This window comes from Setaria viridis, chromosome 2, assembly GCF_005286985.2.
Source record: "Setaria viridis chromosome 2, Setaria_viridis_v4.0, whole genome shotgun sequence".
NCBI classification, from domain to species: domain Eukaryota; kingdom Viridiplantae; phylum Streptophyta; class Magnoliopsida; order Poales; family Poaceae; genus Setaria; species Setaria viridis.
This window is the reverse complement of record NC_048264.2, coordinates 19,634,365-19,647,757: the sequence shown is the minus strand read 5'-3', so window position 1 is coordinate 19,647,757 and position 13,393 is coordinate 19,634,365.

Here is a 13,393-nt window from a genome sequence, read left to right as displayed (position 1 = left end):
ATGCCCCCCCAGTGCATGCAAGGCTGGGCCTATTCATTCTTCGTGCAACTTGTTGATTTCTAATGTCGAGCTTGAAGATGCATCGGCTAACAATACTAGCACGCAACCCAAAGGGTCCATCAGGGATGGGAGGCTTGCTCTCGAGGTGTTGCCTAATCTGGCTCCACGGCCATCTGGCTTACCCACGCCCAGTCCCGAGGAGCCCGCGTGCGCTGCTTCATCTGCGACCATAACTGTTGAGCTCCCTGCGCAAGGAACATCTGAGGCTCCCCTCTTCAATTCTTTGGAATCTGAAAGCTATTTCAGCGTGCAACCCGAATGGCCCAGTAGTGAGGATTCCTCAGAGGGTTCGGCAGCACCCTCATTGATTGAAGCCCCCCAACCTATCATCGATTTGCTAGAACTTTCTGCCTCCCGGTCGCCCGGGCCTAATGCCCACGATTCACCTTCGGGTCAGGTTTTGCCCCTGGTGTACTCTCGGTCTTCTTCTTCTTCTGGTGGGCTGGATGATGGACCTGATGAAGCGACCCAATTCCTAATGGATGACCCCGTTTTGGAAAATTTTCTCATGGGCCATCATCTCCAGCCCTTCCCCACTGTCGAGCAATCCAGTGAGACGTCGGCGACGCTTGCTCCGTCTCGAGACCTAACGGCAGTGCCCCCCACCTCCATGACTAGCGGCTCTAGGGCTGAGGCACTGTGAATGTACTCACGCTCGCACGTCCGTACTAGCTCCCCCTCCTACCTCCAGGGAAGAAGATGTCACCGCTACCCCAACGCTGGCACTTCCTCAACTCTCTAAGGTTCGCAAGCCAACTGATATGCTCCTTCCGCAGTCTGTAATTCACAAGAGGCGCATCAGAGCCGCTGCTCCGGGCTCTCTACCTCGACATAGTAGAAGGGTAGCAGGTGCTTATCCATGTTCCTTGGGGCCTATCACCACTGAATCGTAAAGGAGAGTGATGCGGAGCCTGGGATTGGATTGCAAAGCTAAAATTGATCCCAAGACCCAAGATGCCTATTTCAAAATCATGGGGAGTTGACTTGCGGAGAACCATGTGGTTGCCATGGCAGTTATCTGTGGTTGGAGCCTCGATGAAGACTCTTAGGTACTAGCAGGGGACATCCTTTAGTCCCTGATTGCTTGCTGCCAGTCGTCATTTCCCTTTTGTGTTTACAATGAATCCATCTTCTGTTCTGATTTGGAATGCACATGGTCTTAATCAAAAAAATCGGTGTAATGCTGTTAGTGATGTCATCTGGTCCACAAATGCTCCAGTGGTTTGTCTTCAAGAAACCAAGGTTGTTGTTGTGAATCAGCGGATTTTCCTTTTAGTTTTTGGCACTGCTTGTGACAAATATGTGGCACTACCAGCTAATGGCACGAGGGGAGGAGTGTTGATCTCCTAGAAAAGTAACATCTGTTAGATTCTAGCCTCTAGAGTTGACACTTATTCTATCTCAGCCCAATTCGAGGAACAAGAAGGTCGTAATTGGTTGTTTACAGGGGTCAATGGTCCTGAGGAAGATGAGGATAAGATAGCATTTCTGTAGGAACTTTGTGACGTGAGAGCTCTATGTTACGGTCCATGGCTGATTGCAGGGGATTTCAACTTAATCTACCAAGCTGCTGATAAAAACAAATTGCTAACTTGGATCATGCAATGATGGGTCTGTTCACGCTAAAAATCGGACGATGGCTCTGGCTTCGGGTTATTGCCCTGGTGCGGTTCGCACGGCGTGCCAATCAATCTGACCTGTTGATTGATAAGGAAAGAAAGATATTAAATTCCAAAGGTTCGATCGGCTGAAGTTCCAATCTATTTCAAAGAATGTATCAGCGAATTGGCCGAATTAGTGTAAAGATGACCGGCTATGAAACAGCCGATGATCACGTAGCAATTGTAAAAGAAACTACTAGAGTAACCTAAACAATGCCACAGAGACAACACTTGGAACAAATCTAATCGGCTGTATGATAATAAACAAAATATTGACAAAGCTGACAGTCCGTGTTTCAAGCTAGATAACTTGTGATAAAAACTAAAATAACAGGTAAAACCTATAATATTAGTAAATATCGATAACTAGTGAATAAATCTAAACGAAACAACAGCGATGCACTAGAAGTTAAAACTTAGATATTACTCGATACGCAGAACTTACAAATTGGCCGGAGATCATGTTGATGCAGTCCTACCAACTCGCACGAACTCGTGAAAAGAAAACGTATTTGGCGAAGTCGCCGACTTGAAAGTAAAGTTACATGAACAATTAGATTTATATTAATGATTGTTGTGTTGTTTTACAAGCCTTGCGAGGCACCTATTTATACCCTGCTACAACTGATTTCCTAACCGACTATAATTTTATCTCTAATTCAAAATAACAAATATTACACACGAATACAACTCGTATCGGAGTCGAACACTATTCAACTTTTCTATGGGCCAATCCTTGTCTTCATCTGGTCACCGCCTTGGCCCATTTTAGGCCCACATCAGCCAAATTGCTCTGACTCCCAATCGGCCAGTCTTTATCGGCTCCCTCAGCTAATCAGCCGAAATACTGTAGCTATATCGGCCGATTCCCTTAACCACAGCTTCTTGCTTATCCACATCGGCCACTTTCCTCTCCTTGACGCTGATCTTAACACGTGTCAAAAATCGGAGTCAACACATGCCCCCCAGTTTCGGGGTAAATATATCTTTTGCTCCAAAATGTTCTCAACTCCGATTCCTTCCTCCGGAGATAACGCAATAATAAACGTGGCAAAACCCCTTTCGCTCCGAAATCTTCTCTTTGATGATTGTATCTTTTTTTTCGAACAGAGTGCCCGCGGGCAACCGCTCTTTTCGAAATTTGTTGGGGCGGTGCAGTAAAAATTCCGTGTTTACCCCTCTCTAGAACCATCCCTTAAATACTCATCTCTTCTGCCGCTTCTTCTTCCCTGGGTGAAAAAGTTTCCCTTCCAGCAAATCATCTTCCGACGCACTCCGGCGCCCCTGCTTATTCCGCCTCCAGGTGCATTCCAGCGCATTCCGGTGACCTTCTTCCATCCTTCATCAATTGCACTAGTCTTTCGAATCTCAATGGCGGTCCCTTCAGCCACCATGGCCTTCATCCTAGAGGTAAATCTTCTAAATTTTCCCCCTTTTTAACCTTTTACTATTTCATGATTCTTAGATCTGTTCTTAGTCTTTCTCATATTTTCTCAGGAACTCAGACGAAGAATCACCATCCCCATAACTGATACTCGTAGATTCATCGGTCTTGGCCCTATGGGAGATCCTGACCCAACCAAATGGATTAATTTGGAAACTCATAGGATCCCATTTAAACAATTAACTATGGGTCTGGACAATTAGACAGGCACCTTCAGGTCTTAGCCGAATGAAACTCCCGGTTGGAGAGAGTGGTTCTTCAGGATGTCGAACTCCAAGAGAGTCTTTTGGGATGAAGGAAAAATCAGCCATTCTATAAATCTGTCTCTGTCTCATATGGAGAGGAATAACTCCTTGCTCATTGCGGCGTCCTATTTTTGGTTCAACACTCTTAATGCATTTCTTTTTGGCCACGGACCGATGACTCCTACTTTGGCCGATGTTCTGATGCTGACCGACCTCAATATCTCCTCCGCCGATACGCCTTTTGATCTTTTAATCAAACCCATTCATCGGCTAGAAACAAAAGCTATCATCGTATGGAAAGGCTTCATTGAAAAGAACATAAAGACTGGGCCCATCACGGAAAGAGAGCACACAGCCTTATTGATGATGTGGCTGGAAAAACACCTTTTCTATGGCAAATCGGCCGGCCCTACCTCCAACACGCAAGCCTTAGCCGAAGCGCTAGCAAGAGGCGCTACTGTCCCTTTGGGAAAACACTTGCTGGGGTTAGTTTACTATATGATGCATCAAATTGCCATGAAGCTATCATCTGGGGAGCCCATCGGGAACCCTGGTGGTCCCTGGTGGTCTATTAACCTCTAGCTTAATTTATATATGAGCAAAATCTGCAGAGAAAGGATCGAGACCAAGACCTTCCCCAACGTTGAATCAGAAACTGACCCATCACCAAGGCGCTGCTGCACCTCTTTCAGAGAGGTTGTATCATCTTTTTCAGGAAGTAAACTTACTCCCTCAAGAACAGCTGAGTACTTCTGATGTTTTTATAATGGCTTCAGCGAAGAAACAACGAGCTGGTACCCGTACCAGATAGAGAGTCCAACTTTCGAGAATCCTGATTGCTTCGACTCGAGTACCAACTCCTTTGACGACGGGATTATGGACATTTTGATCAAACCTAGAATCCTGCCAGCAAACTTTTTCTCTAGGAAAGACTCTTCGACTTACGAATTCTACAACCCGTCGGTAGCAGCCCCACAACTCGGCTTAGGATAGATGCCCATTGGAATTTACTTCGTCGGCCGGGTGAAATTCTGAGAGTAGGTTTGAAGAAGATTTGAATATAACAGATTATGTAATATGATATCGGACTCCAGCACTATTGACTTGAGCACTTGGCTAGTAGCACCCTTCTCTACTCAGCAATTCAAGTTATGGTGGGCCGAGTGGAAGCAACATCTTTTTTGCGCAACTCCTGTAGTGTATTGCAACCAGCTGGACCCTGCTCATGCTGATCCAAACACAGAGGTAACAAAATTTTCTTGGCCGATTCCTCGTTTTCACTTTTATGCCACAAAACTTTCATCACTATCTTCTCCGCATAGGCTGATAGCCACGTACCCCCAACGCACAGTCGGAGCGACCAGCTGATAGAGGCTCATCATCCATACACGTCGTACCCTGTCATCGGCTACCATGCCCCATTGATGGAAGATATAGCCACCGGCCGATTAAAGCACAAGCTCAAGATGTCCACCACAAAGAAAATGAGCCGCAGGGTACGAGCTCGTATTGAATCAGCAATAACCCAGACAGCTGACCAATCAGCCACGACATCAGCCGAGCCCTCAACCGCACCAGTTGTGAAGTGCCTTGGTCTATTTGTGATGAGTGATTGACTGGATGATTTGAGGCTTTACCGGTTGAGTCCATATCTCATATGTGCATGATTATGCTAACGGCTAACCGGATGTGTTGTGTTGAGTGTGTTGTATTGTGGTGTTTATGTAAACTATATGTTGTGTGTTGTGTCTCTTGGCTTGTGATGTGTAGGTGTAGGATGTGATGTGGTGGTCGACAGCATGAGGTGAAGGTCAAGTGCGAAAGGTCCATGCCGATGAACTAGGACAGTGAAGGGTGGACACGAGTAGGCTTGGACCGAGGGACCCGAGGAGTCCGAGCGGAGTCATGGGCGATCCACATGGTGCACGGAAGAGCAAGAGAACATGGACGGTGATGGAGACGGCGTTGGTTGAGTCAAGCAGGATGGAGACAAGTCGAGTAGGCGGCCCGGGAGCCGGGAGTGAAAGACTTGGAGGCATCGAAGGCTCGGAGGAGGCTGGACACGCGTCGACATCGGTGAGTCACGCCTTGCAGGGCGTGCAAGAGGGTTTGACCGGTTTGACCTCAAAACCGGGGGCGAGTTCGGTGCGGCCGGACGGCGTCAAGTCGGAGGACGCGTGGCACCATCACAAAGGTTGCGTCGAGGCGAAGCTAAGCCATAAAGGCACCGGGTCCATCCGATGAATGAAGAAAAAGCTAGACGATTTTGCCCCTAGGGGGTTTGGAGTTGTATGCTTCATGTAAGGGCAACTTGGGAAATAGCCAAGTGCCTATATAATTGAGGAGAGGGCTGTTGGGGAAGCCATCTCTCTTGGGCTAGTAGGTGGTAGTCTACTCATTTGTTCGTCAGGGGCTTTGGGAGAGAGGTGAGGTGAGAGAGGTGTGGATCTTTGTTTGATCCTTTCGCCATCCTAGCTTTGATTGTGCTAAGGAGTGGCTTGTAACCGGACATGGTGAAGTAATCCAATGATCTATTTCGTGCCATCTTGTCCCATCCCGGTTGGATTTGCGATTCGCGTTTGTGTTCTTCGCGTTCTTTGTTTCTTCCCTCTCACCCCTCTCACATTTTTGGTTGATTTGTGATTTCTGGGAGTTCTTGGGTCAAACTGGTCTTTTGGAAATGAACTAGGATGTGAGTTTAACCTTTCCACCAAAGGGATTTGATTGAAACCTCACGAGTTCATAGATCGGGGCGATTCAAGTTCTAGGGTTGAAAAACCGATGTTCTCCACAAGATTTGGAATTCCCTTTGTTTGACAAATCTTTTTGACGAGATCTTTTGGGAACAGCTTTGGTATGTTGTTGTGATGCTATGGTTAAAATTTCATGATTTTTGGAGGTCGTTTGATCGAGTTTTGGATTTTTCTTCTCTACTCACGAAGGCTGATTTCTGTGCTGTCGGAAGTTCCGAAGGGAAAATTGCTGAAATGACAGAGAACTCCTGTCGGGAGATCCCCGGTACTTCTAATAGGTATCGGAACTTCCGATAGGGGGTCTGAACTTACGACAGGAGCAGTTTGAGTCCTGTTTTGACTCAGATCTCTGGAGTTTGCTTTCCGGATCTTTGTAATTTGCTTTCCGGATCTTTGTAGTTTGCTTCCAGTTGTTTCTTGAGAGTCCCGCTGTGTTATCGGTCATCACCATAGACACCCAGCCACCCAGTTGACTCATGGATCTCTCGTCTTCCTCTCACTTCAATTTTGGGATTTGAATTTGGGACAGAAGCCTAAGATTTCAAAAGAAATATTTGAGGCTCCTATTCACCCCCCTCTGGTCGCCTTTTCGGTCCTTCAGAACTGCTTCAACCCACTTGGTGAAATAGTCAATAGCCACCAATATGAACTTATGTCCTTTGCTTGATGGTGGATAGATCTACCCGATGAGGTCAATTTCCCAGCCTCTAAATGGCCATGGCTTTATTATTGGGTTCATAGCCGAGGCCGGTGCTCGTTGCACGTTACCGAATTTCTAACAATCCTAGCATCCTTTATAATATTTAAAACAATCTTCAAGTATTGTTGGCCAGTAATACCCATTGTTTCTAATCATCCATTTCATCATGAAAGACGATTGATGGACCCCACATACACCTTCATGAATTTCACCCATCAAAGTTTTCACTTCCTCTTTGCCAAGGCATTTGAGTAATACTCCATCAACCGTCCGATAAAACAAATCATCTTCAAGTAACACATACTTTGTAGCTTGGAAGTGTATCCGCCAATCGACTTTCTTGGATGGATCTTTTAGATAGTCGGCAATTTCTCTCCTCCAGTCGTCGGCCGCAAGCTCCGGAGCCAAATAGCCTTGAATCGGCCGTGAACCAGAAGCATGCTAGGCAATTCTATTAGCCTCCTCGTTGTAATCTCTAGGAATATGTTCAATAACTATGATATTGAACTCTTTCAGTAACTGGAGGCACTCTTCATAATAAATCCTTAGAATGTCATCCTTGCACTCACATTTCCCAGTCAACTGATCCACGATAAGTATGGAATCCCCAAATATTTCCACCACGTCAGCCTTGACCTCCCTCAATAGTTGGATGCCCTTTAAGACAGCCCAATACTCTGCTTGATTATAAGTGGTGGAAGCCTCAATTGGTAGAGAGAAATCATAACTTGCCCCCCGAGATGATATGAGGATGATGCCGATTCCTGATCCAGCCCCACTCAAAGATCCATCAAAATACAATGTCCATGGAGCTGGCTCGACAATAGTAATTTCTGGTCCACAGTGCTGGGCTACGAAGTCGGCCATTACTTGACCTTTGACTGCCTTGGCCGATCCGTACCTCAGATCAAACTTTGAGAGGGCCAAAATCCATTTTCTAATCCTCCCTTTCAAGATCGGCAGTGATAACATATACTTGACAACATCATCCTTACACATGACCACACACTCCGCCGATAATAGGTAGTGTTTGAGTTTGGTGCAAGAAAAATATAGACAAAGGCACAACCTTTCCACCAGTGAATACCTAGTTTCAGCGTCCAAGAGCCTTCTGCTGACGTAATAGATCACCCTTTCTTTTGCTTCGAACTCCTAGACTAGCGCCGAACCGATAGCTCGCTCATCGGTTGATAAATATAATCTAAAAGGTTTATCAGCCTGCGAAGGAACCAACACGGGAGGGGACACCAGATACTGTTTGATATCATCTAACGCTCTCTATTGTTCTTCACCCCAAACAAATTCTTGGTCAGGTTTCAATTTCAACAAAGGGGTGAAAGCTCGAAGGCGCCCGGATAAGTTTGATATGAATCTCCGGATGAAGTTGACTTTGCCGATTAAGGACTGCAACTCAGTCTTGTCTTGTGGGGCCACAACTTTGTTTATGGCAATTATAATCTTCTGGTTGATCTCGATGCCATGCTCGTGGACCATGAAACCCAAAAATTGGCCAAATGAAATGCCAAAAGCACACTTGTTCGGATTCATTTTTAACCCATGCTTCCTTGTGCACTCCAGCACTTCACGCAAATCGGCCAAATGTTGTCGATGCCCCTTTGACTTGACAATGACATCATCAATGTAAATCTGTACAAAAACGCCGATAAGCTTGTGGAAAATATAATTCATGGCCCTCTAATATGTAGCTCCATCAGTTTTCAAGCCGAAAGTCATGACTACCCATTTGAACAAACCGAGATGACCAGGACACTTGAAGGCCGTTTTGGAGATGTCTTGTTCGGCCATTAATACTTGATTGTACCCAGCGTTACCGTCCATGAAGCTAATGACCTTGTGTCCTGCGGGGGGATCTATCAAAACATCGGCCGTCGGCATCGGGTATCCATCCATCGGCGTAGCTTGGTTAAGATTTCTAAAATCAATACAAATATGTAGTTTTCCATTCTTCTTGTATACATGGACAATGTTAGAAATCCACTCGGCATATCGACATTGCCGAATAAACCTTGCTTCAATCAATCTTGTGATTTCAGCTTTTATATCAGGTAAGATTTTAGGATTACAACATCTTGCGGGTTGCTGATATGGCCGATACCTTGATTTTGTGGGCAACTGGTGTTCGACAATGGATCGGTCTAAACCAAGCATTTCAAGATACTCCCAAGAAAAGCAATCTTTAAATCCCCTTAACAAATCTACTAACTCACTCTTATACTCAGGGTCAAACTTAGCACTAATATACGTCGGCCTTGGCTTGGTACTATCTCCAAGATCTACCATCTCTAACAAATTGGCCGACGTAAACCCGTGCCCAAGCTTTCCATCTTCTCAGACGAATTCATCCATTTAAGACAATTCTTCTGAGCCGACTGCTTGGATCAGCTGTAGACCGAAATCGGACACCTTCAAGAAATCAGTGTGATTGATGTTTGATGGTACAATCTTTGGAAAGGGGGTCCCTGCCTCGCTTTATATTGTCGAGGGCAGGGTTAGAGATCGGTCGTTGTACAAGAGTATTAGTCAGATTCGACCAGAGAGTCCTACTCTAATTGTTACGAGTAGTTTCCTAATCTTTGACTAGTCCTTGTCCACCATGTAGACCACACCGTCCTGCACCGTAGTCTCCATGTCTGATATGTCTTGGTGTACATTCCAGTATTGTAGGACTGTCCAAGCCTCCCGGTAGGCCCATAGGTGTATGGCTGACAGTTATGTGCTTGAGTCCCTTAGCCCTTGTGATGTTCTTGTGCTTTTAGTTCTAAGAAAGATGGGTCATGGCGCATGTGTGTGGAATGTAGAGTGATAAACAACATCACAATCAGATATCGTCATCCTATTCCTAGGTTAGATTATCTGCTTGATGAATTGAGTGGCTCAATTGTGTTCTCTAAAATTGATTTGCATATTGGTTACCACTAGATTCGCATGAAGCTAGGAGATGAATGGAAAACAACTTTTAAAACTAAGTTTGGCTTGTATGAATGGTTAGTCATGCCATTTGGGTTGACTAATGCACCCAGCACTTTCATGTGAATAATGAATGAAGTTTTGCATGCTTTCATTAGCAGATTTGTGGTGGTATACTTTGATGACATTCTCATATATAGCAGATCAATAGAGGAACATTTAGATCATTTGCGTGCTGTTTGTGATGCTCTACATGATGCACGCTTATTTAGTAACCTTGAGAAGTGCATCTTTTGCACCGATCGAGTCTCTTTTCTTGGCTATGTTGTGACATCGCAGGGAATTGAATTTGATCAAGCCAAGGTTGAGGCCATACACCGCTAGCCGGTTCCCGCCACGGTCACTCAAGTCACAAGTTTTCTAGGCCTTGCTGGATTCTACCGTTGTTTTGTAAAAGATTTGAGCACCATTGTGAAGTGTCCCCACGTAAGCAAAGACTGAATGTGATACAAATATCAGTCCTAGGAGGCTGATAACACATTTATTCGACAGATGGTTCATAAACTGTACACCACTCGAGGGAGTGGGCGCGAAAGCCACGCCAAAATGATAAGTAAATAAACAACAGCAGCGAGCCAAGCTACTGTTAAAAGATAGCACTCGGGACTACACGATAGCGGAAGGATTCTGCAAAGGCCAACACCACAGGCAACGTCGGGTGCGGAAGCGACCTCCTACTCGAAATCCTCGGCAATGAAGTCCGGGTGTTCCTCTGAAGCAACAAAACAAGGGTGAGTACAAAAGTACTCAACAAGTCCAACCCCATCCATGGAGGGGGATACAATCAAGAATATGTATAGGATATATCAATGATAAAGCTAAGGTTTATTGCAATAAAGCTAGATTTTCAACACATGCAAGAGTCCATTTTCAAAAGAGTTTTCGCAAAGCTTTTCTTTAGTAACCGAATCATTAAGTGGGGTTGATCCTACACAAAGGATCCAAGTTTTAATGCTACCGGACTCCCCGTCCACAGTAGCTCACGGCACAACTGCCGGACACTTCTAAATTCCAACACACACCATGAAAACCATCCATCTCCTAACACTAGTTATGTGACCAAGCTGTAACTCATCCAATAGCATGGACACGGCTACCCGGATAGGTTTTAACTCTGCAAAGGTTGTACACTTTACCCACAAGTACGGTACCACAGCACGATCACCTTAGTGTCAGTGCAGATCCTATCAAAGCCATTACCCACCTTAGCTAAGCCTGACTAGCCAACACGGAAGCAACCAAGGGGTTAATGACGTACCAATGAGGTATCAACCAGGATCTAAGTTCACAAAGTTCTTACTCCTTCTCCATGGTCTCCCGTTGCTGACTAGCTCTCCTGATGGCTAACAGACTAGCTAGTGGGATTTATGCTAAGCCGTTGCCGCATCCAATGGTCGAGTGGTTGCACGATGGTTGGGTTAGGCAAGATGACACATCAACTCGGTCCTTAATTGTGACAAGATGGATATCTCCCAACCTTGCTCAACCACAAAGGTACGAGCCCAACTTATTGGCATTTCACAAGAAACATCCATCCATCTCATCTAAGCATTTCTTTCCTTTATTTCTGAAAACCCATTTTCCTTTTTAAAAAGACTCACACATTTATTCTTTAACAAAACACATTGTAGTCATGCTTGCATTGAGTAATAACGTCCTAAGCATTCTAGCAGTAATTATCATCCAAACTGAGTAAATCATATTTAGAGATAATTATAAGACAATCAAGGAATAATCATAATAATCAAGGGTTGGCTATCCATCCGCGTTTCAACAGTAAAACAATATGCAATTTTATAAAACAGGCCAATAGGTTGTGTTTGAAAAATTAGGATAAATATGCATCAAAGGATGAGATTGGATTTGCCATCCTCAAAGCCTTCCGGGAGTTCCTGTTCGTGGTACGGGTCTTGGGGCTCTGGCTCGCGGTACTAGGCTTCAAGCTCCTCTTCGGGCTCCTTCGCGGTCACTGCGCAATCTACGACACACACAAAACCCTAGCGCTGCTGCTTGCGCCGCCGCCGCCATGAGCCCAAGGTAGAGACCTTAAGTAGCTTTCTTTTCCTCCCCTTACGCGTCCCAAGGTGATGCGTGTGAAGAAGATAGGGAAGAAGACTAACAAGTCCAAGGGACAAGCCACGGAGGAGATGATGAAAGATTCCAGGAAGGGGAAGGAGCCGCAACTTCCTCCACCCAAATGTGGGCCTACCGATCAGACTGCTCCGCCAAATCAAGTTTCCGCTTGGAAGATGTCCACCATGAAGAAGGAAGTAATCCAAGAGTTGGTGGATGCAAAATTGCTGCAGGAGGAGGCCATCATGAATTCGAGGTGCACCTATGCCAATGCCTAGAATTTTGAGACCCATCCAAAAGAGACAGTGATTTGGGCTCATTTTGTGGAGAGAGGACTCACTGTTCCTACATCAGAGTTCTTTAGAGGTATCCTCAACTTTTACGACCTTCAGCTTGTTCACCTGAATCCCAATGGGATATTGCATATTGCAATCTTGGTGCATCTCTATGAAGCATATTTGGGGATACAGCCTCATTTTCAATTGTTTCACAAGCTTTTCCTCTACAAGCTCCAACCTAGTCAAGATAGGATGGCATTACTCAGAGGTGCGGGATTTCAGCTGAGATACTCTGATGTGTATTTGGAGTATGAGACTCCAGCATCCCATGGTGCCTGGAAGGAAAAGTGGTTTTACATTGAGAGCCATGATCTTCCAATGTCAGTAATCACCGAGTACCGTCTGAAGTACTCGAGCAAGTGGCTTGAAGAGCCTAGCATTGTGGATAGTCATCAGGTGGCCGAGTTGCTGCAGAGGATTGCAGAGTTGAAGAAGGCAGGGCTGACTGGGGTCAATGTAGTCGCCAGTTTTTTGAAGAGAAGAGTACAACCATTGCAGCTGCGCCAAACTTGGGGCTATGAGTACTCAGGTTTTGATGATGCTTCGCGGATGTCTATTGAAGGTATATTTGATGAAGCTATTGAAGACTTGTTGGGCAAATTTTTCAAGAATTTCCAAGGAGTGCTCAAAGTTGATGAGTCCATTCAGGAGTTTGACAGCTAGTATAAACCTAGAGAGGTAACTTGCTTTCCTTTTGAGTACTCATAATTAGTAGTCATCATGTTTGCCAACCAGTAATTCCTTATGCAGGAGGATGTCCTTTTATACTTTTCTCTTCCTCCTCCTCCTGATGCCGATGTTGCAAAAAATGCGAGATCTGTGTACTACGTGCGTTTACCTGATGATCCCTTAGAAGAAGAGGAGGAGGATGAGGACTCTGAGCTGCTTGGTGATTCAGATATAGCGTCGTCTGACTCTGAGTTATCTGATCATACTTTTGTGCAGTCTTGAGTTCTTAAAGGTTATGAATTTGGAGCCGACACCTCAAAGCATCCAGTGGGAGATGTTGGTGATGAAGAGGTTTAAGCTCCAATGCCGAAGAAGAGACGGACCATAGTGCATAAGCGATCGGTCAGCAAGCACTTGGAGACATTCAAAGCTCCGCCACCGGTAATTACCTTTGTTGAAGAG